At 35.2% G+C, this 12029-nt stretch overlaps 1 pseudogene; it reads right to left on the bottom strand.

Moving 5' to 3' along the window:
• Positions 1 to 4125: 4125 nt before the first annotated feature.
• LOC136224851 (ankyrin repeat-containing protein ITN1-like) lies at positions 4126 to 11296 on the bottom strand (annotated as a pseudogene).
• Positions 11297 to 12029: the final 733 nt, after the last annotated feature.

Below are 12029 nucleotides of genomic sequence, written 5' to 3'. Positions count from 1 at the left end.
CTTGTAGATGGAAAGGAATCCTTTAGGAGGATAGGCTGGACGGTGATGGACATCCGCCAACATTAGATCAAAATTCTTCAGCCAAGGATAATGATTCGCCAAGAAGGTAAGATCCTCAGAACTCATGTGAGACGAAGTGATCTCCACACGAGGTCCTTTCTTCCTATAAGGAGTCGAAGGAGAAGCCTCTAACCCTGAGATAACTCTAGAATTCACCGCCGATGCAACCGGGGCAACAGTAGCGAAAGAGTTCTGGGTTTCTACAATCCCAGATTGATGATTCCTACGTTCCTCTAAAGCACTACGCAAACTAGACAGATCGAAGCTCGGAGTACTCTCAGAAGAATCCGTGCTTTCAGAAGACTCTAGGCTAAACGAGTAATCGGTAGAAGAAGATGAGCCAAAAAGCTCAAAGGTGGAACTCATAAAAGCAAAAGAACTGATAAACGGAAGGAATACGAAATCAACTTACATGAAATCCCAAGGTGAGGAAGAGGAAGCTTTAACAAACAAGTTCCTGGTATGAAAATAACTTCGAGGAAACTCAGGCGAAAACCAAAAGTCCAAACAATGAAGAAGTGAAACTGAAAGAAAGAGAAAGAAAGAGTTTTAAAAGAAATGCGTCACTCACCTCGATGCGAGCGTCCCAGACACCTGGCAATCGAAGAATGGCCTAGGACAGAGCAACTATCAATAAGTCGCCTATTGACGGCACGCCAGGAAGATCAAAAGCCCTAAAGAGCTTTAGCGACATTTTAAGGGGGGCTTCTAATAACATCCGGGTATTATTCACGGGACTAAAAGGGTAATTAACCAAACGACCGCGGATAAGGAGGATCGCCAAAGCAATAGCGTACGAAGCAAGACTTAGAGGTGGCGGATCTACGGATTCCTCAACACGCCACAGAGGGTCAAATGCCTTGGGAGATCCACCGTCAAACCTCGATACGTTCAAGGAATGGCCAAGCCGATTCCCAATAAAGGCAACTAATAACCCATTAATGAGCTAACAGTCATAATTGAATAAGATTAGTGTTGGAAATTAGGCTAAGGTATAGCAGCGGAAATATAAAAAATTTAACCTATTTCCATTTAACCACAAGATCCGTTAACCGTTATTTCATATAAAGAAGGATAAGAAGAAATACCTTTTAGAAGTTCTATCTACCGTTGCAAACGAAGTGCCCACAACTTCAAAAGAGATAGAAACTGTCTACCAATCTGCCCCTATCCGAAACAGACCTTCCAGACCTCCGAACAACAATCCCTTCGGTGGAAACATGGAAGAATATGTCTAGAAGCTCCTGTCCAAAAATCGCGATGATCCGACGGTTCAATCTCCAGGAATCCGCGAAATTGTGAACTGACCTGATGTAGGAGTAGTAAAACGAATTTCTCCCTTTTGTTTGTTTTTCTTCTTCGAGTTCCCAAACACGAAATAAAACACGGGAAGATTAATTTAGTATCAACCGTTGAATAGCAACCAAAGTAGATTGCCTCTAACTAATCAACACAAGATCAAGGATAAAAGAAATAGATGAAAATCAATTGATCAAACGAAGCCGTAGAGAAATCTCGTCCTCGAACTAGGGGTGTCGAATTTTCTCTCTCTTGGACTAGGTGAATTTCGAAAATCACAAGTAGGGTATGGCTTGCTTGGATTTCAAAAATCTCAAGGGAATGAGTATTTATAATCTCTTGTATCTAATCCCTAGTTAGATAGAATTAGGTTACTGAATAGGAATTCCATTCGGAATAGAATTCCTAATTATTATCTCACTATATATCTAATATATTAAGGATAATAATAATAACCTTATTGGATAATAATAGGAGCATATTAATCTAATTAAAACTCCTAACTTAATTATCTCTTAATTAATTTAATTCATATTCCTAATCTAATTAGGATTAACAAAATCAAATTAATTATTCATGTATATCACTACATGAATTTCGACCCCCTTATGTCCATGGGCCTTATTGGGCTCAATTGGGCTTCTATCAATTAATTAACATCTATCTCTCTTTTAGATTCCAAGTCTTATGTGTGATCCATTAGGTTCTTATTGCTTCTAGCCGTATGCAACGTTATTAAATTAATTTTCAACGAATTATATTTAATCTTTGCATAACGGAATGATGTACAGAGTATGTGATTAGCAAGTCCGTAATCATTCCCTCAGAGCTATAAGAAGACATGTTGATTCTGTCGTTAACCTTTCCGTATTAGCTACAGTATAATTCGATCCTTTATCAACTACATCCTTGAACTGAATCTTATGACTATGGGTGATGTCAAGTCACATATAGCGAGACGTTCGTTTTACTTGTACAGGCCGAGTCAACTCAAAAAGATAGGTTAAGTGAAATCTGTATTTCTTACTCTTAAGCTATCACCTTGCAAGGATTTAGAGTCGAGTCTTCCACAAGCGATCCATGGATGTATCTCCCATTTATCGGGAGTGATAAATGCTCAATCCAATATATAACGACTCCGCAATTACTTCATGTGATACCCAACGTCTACTGTTCACACCCCATAGTCATCTCTGTTAAGGATCGTGTTACACCAGAGTTAAAGCATCACATTCCGTAATCCAGAATACCAATTAATATTCCTTTGAGTCTGAGGATTAGTTATACCTATTAATACCAATGAGATGAACAGGTGACAAGGATGAATCTACCCATCCTGTTATCTCAAATCGGATCTCCAATCCTAATGAACAACGTTTCATCAGATCTATGTAACTGTCCAGATATCTGTATATATGAAGCTTGTGAGATCAGCTTTCTGTCGGACAGAAGACATTGTTACATACAAGTCTCAACAGTGATATGTCAATCCCAAACATATCACTTGACTTGGGGTGGTTTTAAGTTTATCAGTTTACTATAAAGTTTTGTCTCACTTCATGCTTGTATGAACACTTTATAATCACTTTAAATAAACTTACGGATTTCCTTTTATTAGACTTTATTTAGTGCTTAAAAGGGATTGCCTTTATATAATTATAAAACATATATCTCATTAAACAAATGATATAAAGAACAATTCATTTACATTAAGTTTGTATCCTAGAACAATTATCTATAGGACACTAAACCCCAACAATCAGTAACCGCCATTAATGAGGCATTAATGGAGAATTTCTAGTTATCCGGAGTTACGATTACATGAGTATAAATAGCTTGCACCTCAAGCTATTGAGGTATACACTTACCAAAACCCTACTTCGTGCTTACAGTTTATTCTCATACAAGTTACTGACTTTGGCATCGGAGTGTCCCCCGCCGATCCCAACGGCGCCTCACATGGAAGTGCTCTGATCGTAGATTCATCACCAATCATCATATCTCCACAACATGATTACCGGAAGAACAAGGTTTTGTTGCGTTCAATAATTTTTTAATTTTTTATATAGATTATTTTTATTAATTTGTGTAACATATTTTTTATTTTATAATAGGATAAGGTGCAAAAATACCCCTAACATTTATAGCTAGGAGCAACTGATGTAGAATAAGAAACAAAATATCTATGTTTTCTAATAATATCTGAAATCGCCAATGTTATGGGTAAAATTGCTTTTAGTTGTCAGTATTATGGATAAAATTACACTATTTTAGACGTTAAGAGTAAAATTATTCCTAGTTGTAAACGTTATGGGCATTTTTTCACATTTTTCCTTTTATAATTTCATCGTGATTAATTTAAAACATGTCAATTTTAGACATTTTAAATCCGAACAGCAACAGTTCAATATGATTTTACCAAACACTAGTAATTAAACAGCTAATAACAAACAGCTAACAGCTTACTGCAACTGCAAACAGCTGACATCAACCGCAACTAAGGCCAATGGAGTAAAGGGCATAAAAGGAAAAAAATGGTAAAATACATTGATATTGTAAAACGTCTATTAGTTTGGAAAATAAAAAGCATCTTAAAGCCTCTAATAATATATGTTGTGTAATTGGTTTAAATATGTAAATGAGTCTCAAAATTAACCCAATTTTGTAATTTTCCTTTTTTTTTTTATCATCATGTACTCCTAACAATAAGGCCAATTTCATATTTTTACTTATAATATGCTTTTGAAGCTCATATTGGGGAAATTATACTTAAAGTCAATGCGCAAGTGTATCAAAGTCATTTCAATCAAACAATAAAGCCAACCCTAAAACCTGTACCAAACTCTAGAACTTGTAAAGTGAATACTGAACACCAATGCACCTAAACCTTGGCTCCATCATTAATCAATCCCTAAGAGCAGCATGCTTTATCTTGGATGATCATGTAGAATATATGGCTAATTCAGCTCATTAATTTAGAGTTTCACAGCTTCAATGTTCCTCCTTGAAGGGTGTTGTGGCCTATCTTATTTTTGCCCACCAAACCCAACTCACATGTAGCTAAAAGATAAATTTTTGGTGATTTTTTTTGAAAAATGCTAGGCCCAAATGTGGAATATGTGATTTCAAACAGAAGAGGGAACTGCAGAACTGCAAACAAGGTAACAGGCACACAAGCCACCAGACCAACCGGCAGTGCAATCCAAGTTACGGTTTCAAACAAAACCAAATAAAATGCTGCGCAAAAGGCTACAAGCATAGAGACTATTGAAAAAAAATAATGTGATGAGACCAATACTCATCCTCATTGGTAGAGCCCTTAGAAAATCTTCCTCTGCATAACGTGATGTGAGTATTCCCAAGAACATTAGTAATGAGGTTGATGATGAAATGAGGCCTAAAGCATCTGATATTGCAAATATCAGAAATGATGTTTGGTTTAATAAAATTGGAATCCCTTTGTCACTGTTATTGCCTCCTGGTGCTGTAAAAGCAGCCGCAAACATTACAGAGACGATAAGTGCAGCAACTGTTGCACATGATGAAGCTGTATCTTTCATCCATTTTTCCCCTTTCTCAAGTAGATCTTTGTGCTCTTCTGTAAACACCATTCTTGGAGTTTTTTCTTCCCTGTTTGTTTCACTCTTGTATGATGGTTGAACAATCTTTTCCACTGCCTGTAACAATTTTTCAAAAGAGAAAAATGCAGGTAGGTGAGTTATTCATGTCAGAGATAATATATATATAATACTCCAGGGTCTTATTTATGAGATTAGTTGGTTCATAGAAATGAAGTTACAGCCTCTTAAACCAATCAGGATTCAAATCTGTAACTTCATTTATTAATAGAACTTCAACATAAGGTATTGGATGTAACCTTTAGACCAAGTGATCGAGCGCTAAAATCCTAATAGCTTCATTTATTAATAGAATTTATATAGGAGATGCAAGTGGAGATCTTTCTAACCTTGAACCACTGTAGCTCTCTTTATATTTGCAAAGCAGCACCAGAAATCTTATTTGTTGGTCCTAATTTCCCTGCTAAATGTAGTATATTATTGTTCAACGTATCAACTCCAGATGTAATAAAATTTCTTAATGCACCCATTTCATATAGAAGATCTAAAAAAAAATTCATGGCGATGTAATATCGCAATCTGAAACAAATGGTGCCCCGCTGCATTCATAAAATAGACCATATTAGGATAGGAGATTATAGACTCTCTAATTCATGAGTTCGATATTGTGCAGCAATTAGTGTTGCATGTCCTAGTAGGTGATCAGCTATTGATGGATTGACTTTATAAGCTTCAGAAATCAACAGTGTAAGTAGCTCCTTTGCTTGCCTCTTCTGTGTATCTTGTACAAATCCAAATGTGATTTGTATTAATAACTGCTTGAACCGTCCAGACCCACTTCTTCCATCAACAAATGCATAACACTTTTTAGCCAACATGTCCAAAGCAGTGACTCCGTAAATGCTTTTCCCACTTAACATGGGTTTGCGCTTCAATAGATCAATTGCTATACCTATTCGTCAAGAATAAAATTATTACCAAAGTGCAGGTTTGTCAAGAATTTATCAAAGTGATTAAATCAATTGGTATGTACCATAAAAGTCATCGACGATGAGTGAATTAAGAAGTCTCACACCCTCTGCATCATGGAAAGGACTTGGATGTTCATCAAGAGTCACTGAAAGAAGATATAAAACTGTTTCCTTGTGTGCATTTTCAGAAGCAACGAGGACTGGAGTAACACCAGTATTGTTTCTTTCTAGTGTCAACCTTGGATTCTTTTCGACTAAAATCTTTGCAGCATCTGTATGTCCAGCAATTGCAGCATAATGGAGAGCATTATTACCAAATTTATTTCGTAAAGCTAAGGAATCAACTGGCATTATTTCTACTAGTTTCCTTATAAAATCACAAGAAGAGCCGGTGGAAATTGCAGCATGGAGAGCTGTCTCTTTTATGTTTGAAATTGAACTAGTTACCGCAGTTGGATCCTCCTGAAAAAACCTATTTGCAGTAATCCAGTCGCCATTCAGTGCCGCTTTTAACAATGGTAGATAACGAAGATAATTCCCATCCTCCATCTTATTGCTTGATCTCCTGGTCAACAATAACTCTAAAAGTAATCTAAATTAAATGCACAGATATGATTACAGATGTGATTTTAATTAGTTCTTGCAATGAAAGTAGCAGATGAGCAATGATTTAATTAATGTACTTGCTCTCATCCAATCACAACAATGAATAACACTTGTTGTTAGGAATTGATCGGTTCTTCATTATAATAAGCTTGATATGCGCAGTATGCAATCACAAGAATAAAAGATTTATGTGTTTTGATTATTTTTGCTTACAACCCACGAACAATAGTTTATTAGTGACCAGCAAGTTGTTACAATAGTAAAGAAATCCATTCTTCATTCAAGTCTCCAACTCTCAGATCTCACAGAGACTCAATGACACTATCTTCTTTCTAGTATTCACTTTAAAGATGAAGTTTTTAACTCATTCTTTTTTTTAACCCAAATTAAATACGATTCTAGAGATACCTTAACAATTTTTATATTCTAAAAATTTAAAATATTCAAGATCACTCTTATGGTAAAAAAACATAAAAGCCTAGTATTTTCCCCCTTTTTATGCTTTTTTGAAAATGAATTAATTTACAGCACAATCAATTTGAGTGGACAAATATATTTTTTGCACACGGGATAAAATCGTATGTACTTCTTTTGAGATATATATATATATATATATATATCGTTTTCATCCTTAATTTCTATGAGAAAATGAACAATATTAAAATAAGAGAGTATTGAGGAAAACCTGATGCTATATTGGGGACGGAGACTGTTAAATTTTAAGGACAGATCTGAACAAGCAAAGTTGAAGAGATGAGAAATTCATACTTTTGCACATTACTGAAGAACTTAATTTATAGGTAAAAGAAGAAACAGAATAAAGAAACTACTTCATATTGTCGGTAGTAAACTTCCAAAAAATACCAGCAAACGTTAATGTTAATATTTATATGATCAAGTTGTTATTTTTTCGTTTTGTTTAATAATTTCTAAGTCTGGCTGCTTGTTGCTGTTCTTGGGTGCCGAACTGGTTTTACTGTCCGGTTGCTTGTTTGTTTCTTTTAATTTACTAATTGGAAAAATTAAAATATTATAAATTGGTATTACGTACTAGATCCTTGAATTTGATGACTTCATCAAGTGATGCCCTCATCATGTCATTTAATTAAACAAATTTTGACAACCATATGCAACATTAATTAAGCCGATTAAGGGTAAATTATATGGATGTCCACTAGAATTTGGATTGTGTTTTAAAAAACTCATTAAATTTCATTTACCTTTTATTTTAATAAAGTCACTGAATTTTTACTTTTATTTCAATAAAGTTATTTTTAACTAATTTAGACATTAAAAGAAATTAGAATAGTGGCATGACAGCCACGTTAAACATGATTGACTTTTACATAAAACATGACAACTACATACATAAAAAAATAACAATAAATTACATTTTTATTTACTTAACTCAATTGCTTTAATCTGCAACTAGCCGTAAACTGAGCTGGAACTGTAGCTTTGTCTTTCCAAGTAGAGTCTACGAGAGGCATACCTTCCCAATGAATAAGGAGTTGAGGAATAACTTGATCATTGATGATGGCATTTCTGGTGTTAAGAACCTTGAGTGGTTGAATGACAAATTCCCATCAACTGTTGGAGGAAGATTAGTGAGAGGGGGCCTTTTCTTGAGGAGAGAGATATGAAATACATTGTGTATATTGCAAGTAGTAGGTAGCTGAAGTTTATATGCAACCTTTCCAACTCGTTCGATGATTTGAAAAGGCCCAAAATAACGAGCACTAAGCTTTATAAAACTGCGTAGGGCTACTGAGACTTGTCTCTAAGGTTGCAATTTAAGAAATACCGTCTCCTACCACAAACTCTCTATTAGTACGATGCAAATCTGCATTTTGTTTCATCCTGTTTTGAGCTGAAGTTAGGCATTCATGTAGGTGTGCATCTAGGCATTCATGTAGGTGTGCATCGGTAGAATGTGTTTGAGGCGGAATGGGAAGTTGAGTGACCTTATAAAGAGCTTGAAATGGAGACATTTTGATTGAACTGTGGTAAGAAGAGTTATACCAGTACTCTGCTAGAGTTAGCCACTTAGACCAGGCCTTAGGTTTGAGGAAACACATGTCCCTGAGGTAATTTTCTAAACAATTGACCATCTGATTGAGGATGGTAGGCACTACTAAATTGTAGTTTGGTGGTAAGTAGTGTTGTCAGTTCCTTCCAAAAAATGCCAATGAAAATCCTATCTTTGTCAAAGACAATGGATCTAGGCATGCCATGTAGCTTAAAGATATTATCTAAGCATACTTGAGTCACTGTTGCTGCAGTGAAGGGATGAGATAACTTAAGAAAGTGTCCTCCTTAGAGAACCTATCCACCACTACCAAAATTGTATCATAACCATAAGACTTAGGTAGTTTCTCTATAAAGTCCATAACTATACCTTGCCAAGCTCCTGCTGGTATGGGGAGTGGTTGGAGGAGGCATGGATAGGCTGAATGATCCACTTTGCAACGCAAGCAGATGTCACAGTTTGATACCTAAGTGGTGAATGTGTTTGACAATTGAGGCCAATAGAAATGTCGTTGGACCCTGGTCAAGGTCCCTTTGATGCCACAGTGCCTTTCAATACGAGGAGAATTGTGGCATTCTACAAAGTATATTGTCCCAACATACAATTTAGAGTGATACCTGAGGAGTCCATTAGAGTAAGTAAACCCTGTGGTTGTATTAGAATTGACTGTCAACTGTTGAATCGGTGATTCTGGTTGGGAATCCCCTTTATAAGAATGATATTAGAATGAATTGTTAATATTGAGACCTATTCAATTGTTAATGTTTGCAATGCTTTTAAGAGGATTGTTGATATGATAGAAGAGGATAGATTGATTTAAGTTTTAATGGGTCTAAATGAACATTATGATCGTGTAAGAAGTCAAATTCTTTTAATGGATCCTTTATTTGATATTAATAAGGCATATTGCATGATACTTTGTTTGATATTAATAAGGCATATTCCATGATATTTCGGATTGAAAAGCAAAATGAAGTTTCTTGTGAGCAAACTATGGAGATGGCAAGTTTTGGTAAGGCACCACCATTGAAGCATTTTGATAATAGAGAGAAAGGTAAAGGTAGGAAAGGAATTGATGACTGGTTTTGTGAGCACTGCAATATAGGAAAGACTCCCACAAAGATAAGTAACCTCAACATGGGTTCAAAAGGTGGCATTTCCAAAAAGTTAAAATCAAATGGTAAATGCAATAATGAGCAACAAGAGGGTCAAACTGAACGAAGCGAATTGTGGAAGCTATTACCCAATGTGTCTGACACCGATCTTTTTGCATTGTGGTTTTAGAAGTCAACATCTTTGACTCCAATTCAAAAGAATGATGGTTGGATATTAGTGCTATGCTATGCACGGCAAATGGCACTTTTAGAAAATATGAGACATGGATGGGACTGGATACGATAAATTTTATATAATTAACTATATATATATAAAATTTGATAAATCATAAATAAACCATTTTATAAAAAGGAGATGAAAGGCAGATGACTTCACAGCAAGAAAGACGTAGAGAAGAGAAAGATTTCAACAGCTAGAAAAACGCACGGACAAGCTGTAAATATATTGCACAGAAGAAGAGGAAGACTACAACAAGAAAAATGCAAAGACAAGCAGCAAATATATCGCACGGGAGAAGGAAAAGTCGCGAATGTTGAGAGAAAGAGACGGTATATTAGGTTTTTTACCAAAATTTTATAATTAAACCATCTCTTTTAAAAAAAAAAATTAAGAAAAAGACCTAAACTTTTACAATCTTTTTCCGTGTACGTGTCCCAAGTCACAAACAAAAAAACTTAGGGGACGCGTTTTTTCCGTGACAGACACGTGTCCCCAGCGAGTCCCCAAGTCCGGTGAGTCCGACACCGCCACGCCGACCCCGGGGAAGAGTCCTTACTTCATAGGTGCCATGTCATGTCTGGTGTCACAAAGAATCCTTTGGTATAGATTGGAGAAGCTCCTCTAAATCAAGAGAACAAGAACTATGATTTTGAAGATTACTTTTTAAAAAGTGAAACTCCTAAAACAAAGGTAAATTTGTTTCTGATTCTTGAAAATGTGGAGTGAAAAGGCATGGAACTAATGATTTAAAGCTTACCTTAGTTTTCCCCAAAGAAATCAAACATAACCTTCCTTTTAGCTCTTTTCATCCGCTGTGAACAGCAAACCACAACGAGGAATTTAACGAAGACACATTTGATCATAAACACCATCGCAGCATTCTAATTTCCAGAAGCTGAACAATTTAAATTCGAATAAGCCAAATACGAAAGTTTAACATCTGATACACAAACTATTTACCAGGCTAAGCTGCAGGATATGAAGAAGCCAGATTATCCACAGAAACATTGTTAAGCTTGTCCAGGTCCAAATAAGAGCTGAGAACCCAAAAAGAAATTTCAGAAGAAATAAACCCAATGAACTTCTTCCAACGGCAGAATTGAACAACCAAACTATTTATCACGAAAAGTAGAAATCCGTGAAATCATTGCAGATTTAACACCAAATAAACTAAAACCCAAAATAATTAAACGGCAGAATTGAAAATCACAGAGAAATGAAATTAATACCTCAAACAGCCAGACAGTGACGATGAGAGAAGGTAAAACTTCGGCGACAACGACGAATGCATAAGGCGGAGATGAGGACTGGCCGGCACAGCTCCACTCATAGCTTCGATGGGAGAAACGCCGCTAACGGAATGGTATAGAGAGAGGCGCGTAGAGAATGAGTTGGACTAAAGATGTTAGTATTCTATAAATTCGGGGTGTTTGGTCATAGATGGGGCCAGGGATAAATAAAGTTTGTGATATAAATAAGGATAAAAATAAGATAGTTATCTCATGTTTGGTGGATAGGATAGAAATAGAAATAAGAATAAAATAATTCATTTCAAATTGATACTACAATAATATATGGATAAACTGAAGTTTTTAAAAGTTCGAAAACTAAATTAACTTGAGAAATATTTGGAACACTTTATTAAATTTTTAAAGCACAACAAATAGAATAAATAATAAAATTTAAACGATAAATTAGACTTTTCTATCTAAATAAGTTATCCACATGTTTTATATCACCCCCTCTAGATATAACTTTAGTGGAATAAAAGGTTTATCATTTCTGTATCTCACCCTCTTATCTCTCAAACAAACATGGATAAGTTATCTCGTTTTTTATCTCTATCACACCTTTTATATCCCCTCTAACAAACATCTCGTAAAGGCTTAAAGCATTGTTTAGTCTCTAACTTATCCAAAATTTTGTTATTTGGTCTTTCACCTATTATTTGGTTACATTTGGCCCTTGATACATTCCAATTGGTGAAATTTCACCCAATTTGCATTAAAACTTAACCGAATCGTTGTCTTATTGATAAGTAACAATATTTTGACATTTGAACTTAATAAATTTTAGTTTAGAATTTGTTTTTTATTTTTTCCTTTTGTTAATCTAATTAATTATTTCCACATAATGTAGCAAAAAAAATCT

The sequence above is a fragment of the Euphorbia lathyris genome, chromosome 3 (genome assembly GCF_963576675.1).
Source record: "Euphorbia lathyris chromosome 3, ddEupLath1.1, whole genome shotgun sequence".
Lineage (NCBI taxonomy): Eukaryota > Viridiplantae > Streptophyta > Magnoliopsida > Malpighiales > Euphorbiaceae > Euphorbia > Euphorbia lathyris.
The sequence above is the reverse complement of the archived record's forward strand: the minus strand, read 5'-3'. Positions and strand labels throughout refer to the sequence as shown.